At 36.7% G+C, this 13,414-nt stretch overlaps 1 protein-coding gene across 1 annotated transcript in view; it reads right to left on the bottom strand.

Moving 5' to 3' along the window:
* FBXO40 (F-box protein 40) overlaps window positions 1-13,414 on the bottom strand; it is a 33,290-nt gene that overhangs the window by 15,539 nt on the left and 4,337 nt on the right. Inside the window, exon 3 of the mRNA XM_026713350.2 lies at window positions 11,080-11,185. The gene's annotated coding sequence lies outside the window, so the exon portion shown is untranslated. The remainder of the gene's footprint in view (window positions 1-11,079; window positions 11,186-13,414) is intronic.

Genomic DNA, 13,414 nt, shown 5'->3' with positions numbered 1-13,414 from the left:
TTGTAATGTCGCCCTATTAGTGATTACATGTTTTTGGTAAATCAAAGTGAATGTGGGTCTCCTCATTCTTAATACTATGATATTGCAATAGATTGACTATAAGAAACATTTACTTTTCCTCCTAGAAGCAGAAAAGCCACATATTCTGACATACAGTAAACTCTTCAATGCTATTAGTTAGCTACATAATGAGTTTACAACTTCTTCCATAGTATAACTGATGCTTTCAATGCTAGGATTACTAGGAGTAAAACTAATTAATTGATTTAAACCCAGAGACAAAAATGCAACTGACTATCCATTGTTCATGTTTCTGTATTTAAAAAGATATGCAACATTTAAGATATGCAATATGAAATAATTTGCATATACGATATGTAAAAAATATGCAATATGTAAATGGACTCCTCTCAGAAATTTTCATGCTATTCAACATATGATTAAGTATAACTGACTTTGTGATCATGTCCATACTGAAGATGGAAAGCTTCACCAGATGACATTCTCATTATTATTAGCCATTAAGGTTTGAGCACTTTTAAAAAGGTTGCTATTTCAGATTATGATATTGTTACTAAGTCAGTTTGACAAAAAGAAGTAAGTGAGATTGCATTTGCATAATAGTAATATAAACAAATATTTACTTTTCCAAATAAATACTTTTCAGGTGAATTATTTCAAAATATTGTTTGAAATTTAAACAACATATGAGACTCCTTTTTTTACATATTTCCATAGATAAGAGAGTATGTGAGATTTATTTCAACTAGTTGACTTGATAATTTATCAAATGCTCATACTATATCAACTAATTTTATGTACGACTTTGATAATTATCAATCAGATATATATTATCAGCATGCAATAATATGTGTTGAATGCCAGTTCCTTTTGTATTCAGAATATCCTTCAATTTTCATTAAGACAGGTCAATAGTCCCCAAACCTAATTTACTATAGGAGGAGATGAAAATAATCCTTGATGAATTCCACAAGGCATCCTGACAGATGAGGAAATAATTCATTTTGTAATATTCTTGGCTCAAATATTAATATAGCACATCTTAATGCAGTGAGTAAAAAAGGCAGCTGTTAAATTAAGATTTGTTCTGAAAATTTAAATTATTTTGATATCTCAGATATTCTGTACCAAGTTATAATGATCTCAGTTTTTCTTCTCTGATGGACCAGTCAACTAAAGGGTGGGATGCTAAAAAATATGTCAGGAATAAATCTGAATTGAAAAAAACAAATTCTTGTTGCAAAGAATTTAACTACCAAATCAAACTTTAGTCCTTACACTTATAGCATTTTCCATGTAGGGGAATTAAAAATTAGTTGAAATTGTCTTATAGTCCAAAAAAAGAAAAATTTCCAGCTATAATTACCTGATCCATAACTACTACTCTAAAAATATTTAAAATATGTATATAAAAACCTGGAAAATGCTTAGTTAAGCCATAGTAAATAATTCATGCAACTTGGTTCTATCTTTTGGAGCTTTTGATAACTACAACAACTTCTGAAAGAGAAGTATAAGACAATCACAGTTCGTCAGCTCCCTGTATAATTAAAACAGAACCAATAAACAAGTCTAATGAATCATAATATTCTGCAGTTAGAAGGGACTATTAGGATCATCTAGTCCAGGGGTGTCAAACTCATGTAGTCATGGGAATATCACATGACGTATCATGACTTTTTCCCCCTTCTCAAAACCGGGCATGGGCATGGCCAATGCGTGTCAAATCCAGCCCTCAGGCCACATGTTTGACAGCCCTGATGTAGTTCAACCCTTTGAAACATGCAGGAAAATTATTCAAATCATCTTTGTGGCATTACATTTTTATCTGTCTTCAAGTTAGTGTTATTATTATTATTAAATGTATTTGTCATTCATCTTGTAATTTGAGGCTTGTTGAACCCCTCATGACTGCCTGAACAAATCCCTACACTTTTCTTGGCAAGGTTTTGCAGTAGATTGCCATGACATTCTTCCTAGAACTGAGAGTGAATCATTGGCCCAAGGTCATCCAGCTGGCTTCATACATAAAATGAGATTAGAACTCCTGGTCCCTGGTTTCTACTCTAATGCCTTAACTGCTAACCAAACCAGCTCCTGACATAACTGTCTTGACTGTCTCTCTCTTCTTAAAAACTTCCAGAGATGAAGAATCACCAATTATTGTTAGTAGTAATGTCAGAAAGTGTTTTCCTTACATTTAAGCAAAATCTAAGTAGCTGCATATTGTATCCATTATTTCTGATCCTAGTTTCTGAGGCATTGGGGACTAGTTCTTGATCATCTTCCCTATGACATTCTTTTATGTATCTGACATTATGTCTTCCCTCAGTCTTCTTTTTACATTTCAGGTTCCATCAGCTATTCTTAAAGGACATGCTTTTAAGTCCTTGCATCATCTTTGCAACCATCCTTAGAAAGTGTTCTAACTTGCCCCTACCACAGATTATACTGCTTTAAGTGTTATCTCATCAATGCACTAACTAAGCTGACTAAGTTGACAGATTTTTGCTAAACCAGTAAAACAATTAAAAATAGATGATCTCTGTTAAGGTATTGAGATTTAAGAGCTGACCAGTTGCTGCAAGGCTGATGCAATGAGAATGAATCAGCATTGGTATTGCCTTTTTAGATTAAGGATGGGTCCACAGAAATCTTTACCACTTTAAGAGGTATCTATATAACGGCAGCCATTAGAGAGTACGTTTTCTCTCCTTGTGTCCTATATCTATTGCAGAGTTCTCCATGTAGAGTTAAGAAGATTGATTGCTTATCAGCAAGCTTGATTGCCTACCATATATATTACAGTATATGTCTTGTATATAAACCACTGTTAAATGTCTAAGCCTCTGTGTGCTGTGTTTTGCTCCTGGGTTGTCTCATTATAGTAGTCACGCTGCAAACGTTCTGACAATCTCTTTGTCAGTCAAGGAAATGTTAAGTAAATTAAGTATCCCTCCTTTTTCCATATACCAGAATTGGAGCTGTAAATGGAATGAAACATCTTTTAGAGCTGTCATTTATTGTCTTGGTGAACAGGTCCAATGGAGGTCCTTCCCTGTGTCACTTACTGATATACAGTTGCTCTTTTCAGAGAATCTCTTCTGAGTGAAGTTCAGGATGCTTTAGCTGTTCATTATAGTTTCTACCTTTGATCAAGTTAACTAAACTGCTTTCATAAATGATCTTCATGACACTTCTGTCACATTAACTTTCTTTATTAAAGCTCCAGTCTGTGATTCTTAAAATAACTAGCATGCTGATTGATACATAGCCATCTTGAGTGAGAAGAAGATGAGTAGGAAGAAAGAGAACTTTAGTAGTACTAAATCAGTCTAAGTCTATTCATGCTGTTTATGATAAAAACCCAGGATACTTTTCAAATGTTCCCACTCTGAATGTTCTACAAGTATATCCACTATTTCTGAAGTGAAGCAGCTGTAACTGACTGCTAATTGTGTGAGTAACATGCCAGCTGATACTATATATACAAATCTTCAATTTTACCAGTGACCTTGAAAAAGCAAAGCCAAAATAAACAGCTTTCAATGGTGGGCCAGGAAAAGAATTATTTATTAGAGGTTAGCCTCATTATTCATACTACATACAAATATTTTATCAAAGGATGAGCTTTCTGAAACTTTACAAGGGTTAATGAGTTTTTAAAAGATATTGTTAAACTATGGAACTGTTGAACCACTTTCTGCTCACACAAGTCTTTAACAGCTCAGCTGGGCTACTGATATCTAGCAAAGTAAAAAATCCAAATATTCCTCCCAAGAATTCAAGAACTATTCAGTTTAGTAATATCCCAATTTCATAAATTAAGAGCAAAAAAGCTGACTACAGCACACTTAAATCTACAGGTAGTCCTCGCCTCATGACCACAATTGAGGCAGGAACTTTGGTCATAAGTCATTGTGATCATAAGTAGAGTTACCACATGACTGTGTGCATTTTTGGGGCTCCTGGGCCTGTGTAACAACACAGGAGGTTACAACACAGGAGGCTGATAGACACACAGCCAATAAATACTTCAGCCACACATGTTCTTATGAAAAAGCCAGCCAATCTGCAAACATCAACTCCATCCACCAATCAAGAAATGAGAACACAGCCAACCTCCCCACCAGTATATATAGGGAGACGGCAGCTCTGATCATGCTTTGCTTGCACAAGCATGAAGCCAAAAGCACCAGCCTGAAGATGGTGAGTAGGACCTTTTCGAAACATTGCCAAGATGCTCTCAATCTTACATGGAAAAAGACCCGAACATGCCAAGACCTGCATACCTGTGCCCGTGAAAATCTATGAAAACACACACACACACACACACACACATATATGTTTACAACTGTAAATATACAACAGTGCTACCATTTTGGCATTACATTTACCATTCATACAAAGATATTGCTAAACCATTAATTTTCATATTATTGATATAATATTTGATTTTTGGTTTTATTTATCCTAGCTATTTTTGTTCCGACCTTCCCTTCTTTTTTGTAATCACTGATAAAACTTATTCCACATTTCATATTAAACTGATTCCCCCTTATTTTTCAATTCTAAAGTTAGCCTATGCAATTCTGCACAAGCCATTATTTTCCTTAATATTTCTGTTTCTGGTGGTATGGTTTCATTTTTCCAATGTAACCTTCTATCATTATTCCCAAGAGAAATAATTCTGATTTAAATGGAATATGCTCTCCCACCATTTATTCCATCCAAGTCTGTATCAATCTCCAGTATTTTTTTTGCATAGTTACACGTCCACCACATGTGGTAGAACATACCTGGTAAGTCCTTGCACTTCCAGCATTCTGGGGATAAATTTTTGTACATTTTGGCAAGCCTTGCTGGGGAGAGGTGCCACCTGTAAAACATCTTGTAGAAGTTTTCCTTATAAGCCGTGGCCATTGTTAATTTCCTATTATTTGCCAGAGATTCTGCCATTTAATCAGTTCAATATTGTCTGCCAGACATTTGAAGACAGAAGAACAACTAAAGCACGAAAGAAGCGAGCACTCCGCAAAGCCAGAACTGCAAATGCTGCAGCAATGGTGCCCACACGTCTGCACAACATGTGGCACAACATTCCATGCCCGTATAGACCTTACCAGCCACTTGCAGACACACCGCGGACAGCCCAATACCTACTAGATGTCAAGGTCCTCTTCGAACATGATGGACGAACATCATGAGTTTGGGAAGACTCAGGGAGACAGTGGAGGGCAGTGGGGGCTGGGATGCTATGGTCCATGGTGTCACAAAGAGTTGGACATGACTTAGTGACTGAACAAGAACAGGGTTAGGCTTAAGTTTACTTTTCTACCTCTTGCTAAGTGAGGACCATGTCTTAACTGAGAAACCTCCTTCAGAAAAAAAAAATGGCTCAGGAACAGTGGTGGGATTCAAAAAATTTTATTACCGGTTCTGTGAGCAGTTCTTGGTGGGCGTGGTGTGGCTTTCTGGGTGTGGCTTGGTGAGTGTGGTAGGGGAAGGATACTGTAAAATCTCCATTCCCACCCTTCTCCAGGGGTAAGAATACTGTAAAGTCCCTATTCTCTCCCCACCCCACTAACCTGCTTTCCACTAACCTGCTTTCCAGCTCCGTTCTCCTGTGCAGGGCAACAAAAGAAGACCCAGCCAATCAGCTGGGACTCAGAAGGCAGAGAATAGATGGGGGTGGAGCCAATCAGAGATGGTATTCTGAACTACTCAAAATTTCCGCTACCAGTTCTCCAGAACTGGTCAGAACCTGCTGAATACCACCTCTGTTAGGAAGTAGAATCCCCCCCACTTTTTTTTTCTTTACTCCTATAACAGGTATAAGAATGATTTTGCTTTTTTTCTTCCTTAACAAGGTCTATTGGAAGAGTAGAGGGACCTAATCTTAGCAATATTGTTTCCTGCCTTTCCCTCAGTGGTGAGATTCAAAAAAATTTACTACTAGTTCTGTGGGCATGGCTTGGTGGGTGTGGTGTGGTGGGCGTGGTTTGGTGGGCATGGCAGGGAAATACTGTAAAATCTCCATTCCCTCCCCACTCCTGGGGGAAGCTTACTCCAAAATCCCCATTCCCTCCCCAGCCCACTAACCTGCTTTCCAGCTCCGTTCTTCTTTGCGGGGCAACAAAAGGAGACCCAGCTAATCAGCTGGGACTTGAGAAGCAGAGAATAGATGGGGGCTGGGACAATCAGAGGTGGTATTTGCTGGTTCTCCGAACTACTCAAAAGTTCTGCTACTGGTTCTCCAGAACTGGTCAGAACCTGCTGAATACCACCTCTGATTTCCCACCTCAGCCTATGTAATTCTATGAACACTGAGGCTGCATCCATTGATAAAATTTAATGGGTGCCCTAGTTTCCACTCATCACAATAATAGAAAAAAGGTTTAAAAGAAAAACTATTAACCTCATCTTCATGTTGACCTTGAATCTCTAAGCTGCTAAGAGGCACTATGCAATCTGGGGTGCTATTCGAGGTTATGACTGATTCTCCTGGGTTATCAGGATGTTCCCACTAAATGAAGGAAAGAAGAGCACAATGCTCTTTCTCATAAGTCTCTTGTCAAATCCTGGTAATAATCTTACTAGGAAAATTTGTCTAAGTTTATGAGGGTCATAAAAGTCTCTCAGTGTATGACAATAGGAGTAAAGAATTTTTTAAAAATGATTTTTAAAATTGTCCTAAGTGCAAAATTTACCAAAGACTCTCTTATGCTACCAGTAGATATAACAAATCTAGAAGCAGGTTTATTCCTCCCCCTTGCAGGTACACAAGATAATTTTGCAAGGAGGAGAAGTAAACATGAAAGATTGAAAATCCCTCGGAAAAACGTATTCATTTCAGTATGTAGATACTTGGTTAGTCTTCCAAAAAGAAAAGGGCATAGAGATTCTTTTAATTGTGATTAACATGTAGAAGTTTCTGTAGTTTATTGAATATTATCTTTATTGCTCTTCACAGAAGGCTTATTTGTAAACGCCATATAACTGAATTACTAATAAATAATAAACTTACTTATATTAACGTGCAATGCTTCTATATTTGAAATATGACAAGTACTGTACTAGTGATTTATAACATACTCCAGCCATTGTTGTGGCAATATATCATTATCAAAGACAGGCTTTATATCACCACAGCAATATATGAATAATGCTGTAAACACCTAGTGCAGAAATGCTATATATCACGTCGGTTTACCTTTTTAAATAAATATAGCATTGAAGTTGCAACTCAAAAACATTGACTCTTTGTACTTTTATTCTTTTGAATATAAGAAGCACTTAAGGACAGAGAGCAAACCAGAGATGGACTACTTGTTCTCCTTTTCCCTGCTTGACTTTGTCAGGGTTGGGAAGGAAGAAAAAGATGGGCCTGGATTAGTACTTAGATGTCCAAATTACACCAGGGCTGTGGGCTAGAGTGGGAAGTTGAAAAAACATCCTAGAAGGCAGCACTCTTATATTGCAAAGAAAACAGGATCATGTTCAAAATGGTGATAAAGAGACAAGATCAGCCTGAAGATGGTACTTATTCTTCAGAACTCTTCCTTTGAACTGCTTCCTGAAGTACTTTTTCTCCCCTAACTTCTGCACTACATCCTACAACACCTTGAATCTCCAAATACCTACGCAAGGGTCTTTTTCTGACTTTAGTACAGCATTCAATACCAATATTCCAGACATTCTTCTAACTGAACTAAACCAGCTAGCAATACCTGAACACACTTGTAAGTGGATCATAAGCTTCCTAACAGACAGGAAGCAGCAGGTGAAGCTAGGCAGAATCACATCTGATACCTGTACAATTAGCACAGCTCCCCCACTCCCAAGGCTGTGTGCTTTCTCCACTTCTCTTCTTCCTATATACCAATGATTGCATCTCAAATGATCCATCTGTTAAAATACTGAAGTTTTTCAGCTGATACAACAGTGATTGGTCTCATTCGAGACAATGACAAATCCGTATACAGACAGGAGGTTGTACAACTTGCCTTGTGGTATGACCGGAAAAATCTGGAACTGAACACACTCAAAACCGTAGAAATGGTGGTAGACTTTAGGAGAAATCCTCCCATACTATTACCTCTTACAATACTAGACAACACAGTATCAATAGTAGAGACCTTCAAATTTCTAGGTTCTATCATATCACAAGACCTCAAATGGACACCTAACATCAAAAACATCATAAAACAATGAAGAATGTTCTTTCTGCACCAACTGAGAAAGCTCAAACTGCCCAAGGAGCTGCTGATACAGTTCTACAGTGGAATTATTGAGTCTGTCATCTGCACCTCTATAACTGTCTGGTTTGGTTCTGCAACCCAACAAGACAGACACAGACTTCAGAGAGTAATTAGGACTGCAGAAAAAACGATTGCTACCAACCTGCCTTCCATTGAGGACCTGTATTTTGCACAAGTCAAAAAGAAGGCTGTGAAAATATTTACAGACCCCCTCACATCCTGGACATAAATGGTTTCAACTCCTACCCTCAAAACAACACTATAGAGCACTGCACATCAGAACAACTAGACACAAGAACAGTTTTTCCCCCAAACGCCATCACTCTGCTAAAGAAATAATTCCCTCAACACTGTCAAACTATTTACTAAGTCTGCATTACTAATACTATTAATCCTCCCATCCTTCCTTTTATCTCCTCCCACTTATGACTGTATGACTGTAACTTTGTTGCTTGTATCCTAATGATTTTTATTGATGGTTTCTTAGTATGATTTAATTGCTTATTGTACCCTATGACTGTGATTAAATCATCAATATTAACTTTATCATTCTTGACTCTTGACAAATGTATCTTTTCTTTTAGGTACACTGAGAGCATATGCACCAAGAAAAATTCCTTGTGTGTCCAAACACACTTAGCCAATAAAGAATTCTATTCTATTCTATTCTATTCTATTCTATTCTATTCTATTCTATTCTATTCTATTCTACTCTGCAATGACAGAAAACAGAGAGACAATTGTCATTTATTTTGGCAAACTCTATTCTCATGAAATCAACATGAACAATCATATTTGGCATTGGAAAACATGGACAATGTGTATCATGAAGTAGTTTGCCTCTACTTAACCACTATTCTAATCAAACAAAGACAGAAACTCTAATACAGATGGTTCTTGCTTAGCAACTACAGTTGGAACCAGCAAATAATCAGTATGCAAAGTAGCTGCTAAGTAAAACTGCAACTGTGCTTATGATCTTACTTCAGCTTTCCTTTGCTTTTTCATCACCATAACTACAAATTGTCACTAATCAAGATGTCACTAAATGAGGAATACCTGTATAGACACAGACAGAAACAGGTATACAAGTCTGGATATGGGTATATTGTATGTATGTATATCCATTCATAGATAAATGACTATAGAGAGAGAGCCAGTTTGATCTAGTGCTTATGGCTTCAGGCAAGAATCCAGGAGACTTAATTCTAGTCCTGCCTTAGGCATGAAATCCAGCTAGGTGACTTTGGACCATTCAATCTCTCAGCCTAACTCATCTCTCAGGGTTGTTATTGGAGAAAACAGAGGAAGGAGTATTAATATGTGTGTGCATTATTTATAAAAATAATAAAGGTGGGATAAAAAAGAACTTTTAAAAAATGACCTACTGCATTCCTTTTGACTCCTAGTTGCTCAGACCTCTGTCTGCATAAAGTACTGCTAGCCTGCAGAATAGTCTTCCTATAACAGAGTAATAGAGTTGAAAAGATTCTTGGAGGTCTCCTAATTCAAGCCCTTGTTCAAGGCAGGAAGGCCTATATCCGTGATGGCGAACCTATGGTATGTATCACCCCAGCTCAGCTCTACTACACATATTGCAAGTTTGCTGTTACCAGTGCAATATAACATGGTATTATAACTTCAAGTGATCTTGATGCTGTCCCTCTATTGATGCAACCTATGACTCCATTGGCCTTTTTGGCATCTGCAGCACACTGCTGACTCATACTTAAGTGATTGTTACCTTCCCACTGAAGTGGTGCCTATTCATCTACTCACATTTGCATGCTTTTGAACTGCTAGGTGGTCAGAAGCTGGGGCAAGTAATAGGAGATCAGCCCGTTGTGCAGTGCTCAGGTCTCGAAACCAGGCTGTCAGTTTTCCAGCTGACAAGCTCAATGTCTTTAACTGCTGAGCCATTGTACCCCCTTCATTTATTACAAATCATCATTATTACTTAGTACAAAGTTTTTTTTTTCATTTACTAAGATTCCTCATTATTATTTGATACAAAGATAGATAGGTTGAGGGCTATATGCAGCTATAAAGGCTCTTTTTTTAAATGTCCCCAGCCCATTTCCTCTCAGAAATTTCATCTTAGATGAGTAGTGACAAATTCCTGAAATATAAAATACAATTCCCCATGGTATTTGTCATAAAACAAGAATGGTATATAAATCACAGTTAGGTTTAACACACTTCAAAAACAATGCACAGCCACTGACATTCCAGTGCCAACAACTGTGTGATGTCATTACATTATCATTCTGTCCACTCTGCCTCTAAGCTTATCAGAAGAGAAATAAGAGCACTCCTGGCCTTCTTTTGATTTAATGTCCTACGGGAGGGAGCCCTGGCATTGAAAAGAGATTCTAAAGATGAGATCATATCTTAGGCTGACTATCATCTGTTGACGGAAGTGGAATAAATACAAGACAGAAAAGAAAGTAACCAAGATAAGAAAACTTTAAGACTACATGTAAACTTATACATAAACTGTGCAAGTGCTGGTGGATTTAGGGAGGTAAGTATCTGAAGCAGTTAACTCAAATAGGTTAATGCTTAATATCTTTCTTCAGTTAATTAACTTGATATATATTTCTTATTTTCCAATGGAAGTACAGTAGGTCCCAACTTTAATCAATCCTTCAAGCTTCAAAATAGTCTAAATATTTGGACAAAACAATTTGCAAATTAACTGCATGTTATTCTTTTTGATGGTGATTTTGACATAACAATATAGTGTTTATCTTCCAGCTTCTGTTCGAAAGGGTTTAAAAACACAAAAAAGCCTTACCGTTAAATGTACAATCTCTTTTCATGTACACAAAGTTCTCTTGGATTTATCCAGTTGAGCTGAAATGGCCGGAGAATGCTTGGAGCAAAACACTGTACAAAGAAATCTGAGGAGGCAGGAAATAAAATAACTGAAATGGATCCATGTGACATGGACTGTTAAAAATAAAACTGATGTACTCAGCAGCATGATTCACTTTATGGAACACTGTCCTTTCATGGTATTTCTCTCCACTACTGCTAGAGTGATATTTAACAGAGTTGCTGTTGAACAGGTGATTCATATTTTAATAAAGGACACTATTACCAGTAAAGGGCAATGATATTTTCTTTGCTGTATTATAAAGTTTTGCATTCCTTCTGCCTTTTATTTTTCACTACAAATATTTTTCCTCAACCTTTTCCATACTTAGCAGCCAGATCACAAATCTTTATTCAGTACAAAATATCTGAAAACATAAAGTTTAAACTATCATTATGAATCTTACTGACATTAAACATTAAGTAATAAAGCCAAGTCCAAATCATAGTTAAGATGCTTGAAAGCATATATGGGTTGGTTGTTCTTTTCTTCCATCCTAGGCAGCAGCTTTTCATTCCATTTTCTAATGAGTTTTATTCTGGTTTTATAGAATTAGGCCATTATTTTGACTAATGCATGGATCCTACTATCCTACTCCTTGCAAATTTCTTTTTAACCTCATTTTGAAGCACATCTACAGTAACACATTTTCTTCAAAAAAATAAGCACAAACCAGGAAAAGGGAAAATCTAAAAGGGGTTCATAAGCATAACAATATTTATTTGCTATATTTATAACTTTGCTTTCCAAAAAACCCTTAAAGAGCAAAACAAAGGAAAACTTCACAAAACGTCCATTCTAAGAAAAATATCTAAAATCAAACAGTATATGTACATTTATTTTAAAAAAGCAATTCAATTTCCATAGTTTACATGAATGTGAAAGACTGTGTGATACTTTTTGTAGATTAAAAGCTAAAGGACAAAAGTGCATTTAAAAAAATTAATAACGTAAACAATGGTTTTCTGAAATAAAGGACTGCCCTCTATAAGGACACATCTTCACTACAGACATATCATGTCCAAAACTGAAATACTTCCCATTGTGGCCAGTTTGCTTTTGGATAAACTTCCAAGTTTTGTTAAAATGGAGCACGCAATATGAGAAAATATTGACAATTGAATTAAATCCCAATCTGACTATAAATTGGTCAATAGCAGATTGTGATTAAACCTGCCATTCCCTTCTTAATTGTTTTCCCAGTTCTATGTCCCATCTCATCACTGTTTCTAGCTGTTTAGTAATTGTATACAGGTAGTCCTTGACTTACAACCATTCATTTAGTGACTGTTTGAAGTTACAACAGCATTGAAAAATTTGACCATTTTTTTTTCACTTATGACCATTACAGCATGCCCAAAGTCACCATGATCAGAATTCAGATGTTTGGCAGATTCAGAATCAGAATCAATCTTTATTACAGTCACAGACCAGCACAAAAATTAAATGTTAAAATAAATATGTTCTCTAAAAATATTGGAAAATAACTAAGCAAAGTAATAATATGAATAAGGATAGTTACCGGTAATTATTTAGGTGTTTTTTCCTTATTATAATTACAGCAGCACAAAATTTTGCTACTGCAAGAATGGTATCTGGATTTGAAACCTCTAGGAGATAGTGCACATAGAAATTATCTGATTTCCCTAAAATCTCTCCAATAGAGGGAGGATATACATTGATCTGATGTCCCTGTAGAACTTGCAATGCAATATAAGATATCTTCAACTTCCCCATTGCCAAATGTACACATTCACTCAGCTATTGGAGTTTTATCATACCTGGCCTGAAGAAAAGCTGAGGGGATGTTATTAGAGCTGGCTCTAAAAAATGCTATTCTGCTCTTAGGAAAAGTCAGATCTTTCAGATACCTTGCTGGTTTCCACACACCCCATTTAATACGGTTTCTGCTGTGGAGAGATATCCTGTTAAATTCTAGCTGGAACTGTATGTCTCCTATTCTATTGGTAACCACTTGCTAGGCTTGATCCTGGGGTATAAAAAATAGTGGGGAAGGTCCATAGAAAGCCAGCTTATGCTCCATCGCTTGTTCATAGGGGGAGGGGAAGTTGTCTATCAGGACTAAAAGGGTCAAACCCACTGGGAGGAATGGAATTTTCAACCAGGCCCTTATTTGAATTTGAGCCATTCCTGTCTCAATTCTCAACTGCACATTTGATGTCACGTTAGGTGCAGCTAAAATGGATCACAGGAATTTTGTTTGCATGGTTTCTTTAAAAAAAATCCTGTTCGT

This window comes from Pseudonaja textilis, chromosome 2, assembly GCF_049901715.1.
Source record: "Pseudonaja textilis isolate UNSWEBS1 chromosome 2, rPseTex1.2, whole genome shotgun sequence".
NCBI lineage: Eukaryota > Metazoa > Chordata > Lepidosauria > Squamata > Elapidae > Pseudonaja > Pseudonaja textilis.
The sequence above is the reverse complement of the archived record's forward strand: the minus strand, read 5'-3'. Positions and strand labels throughout refer to the sequence as shown.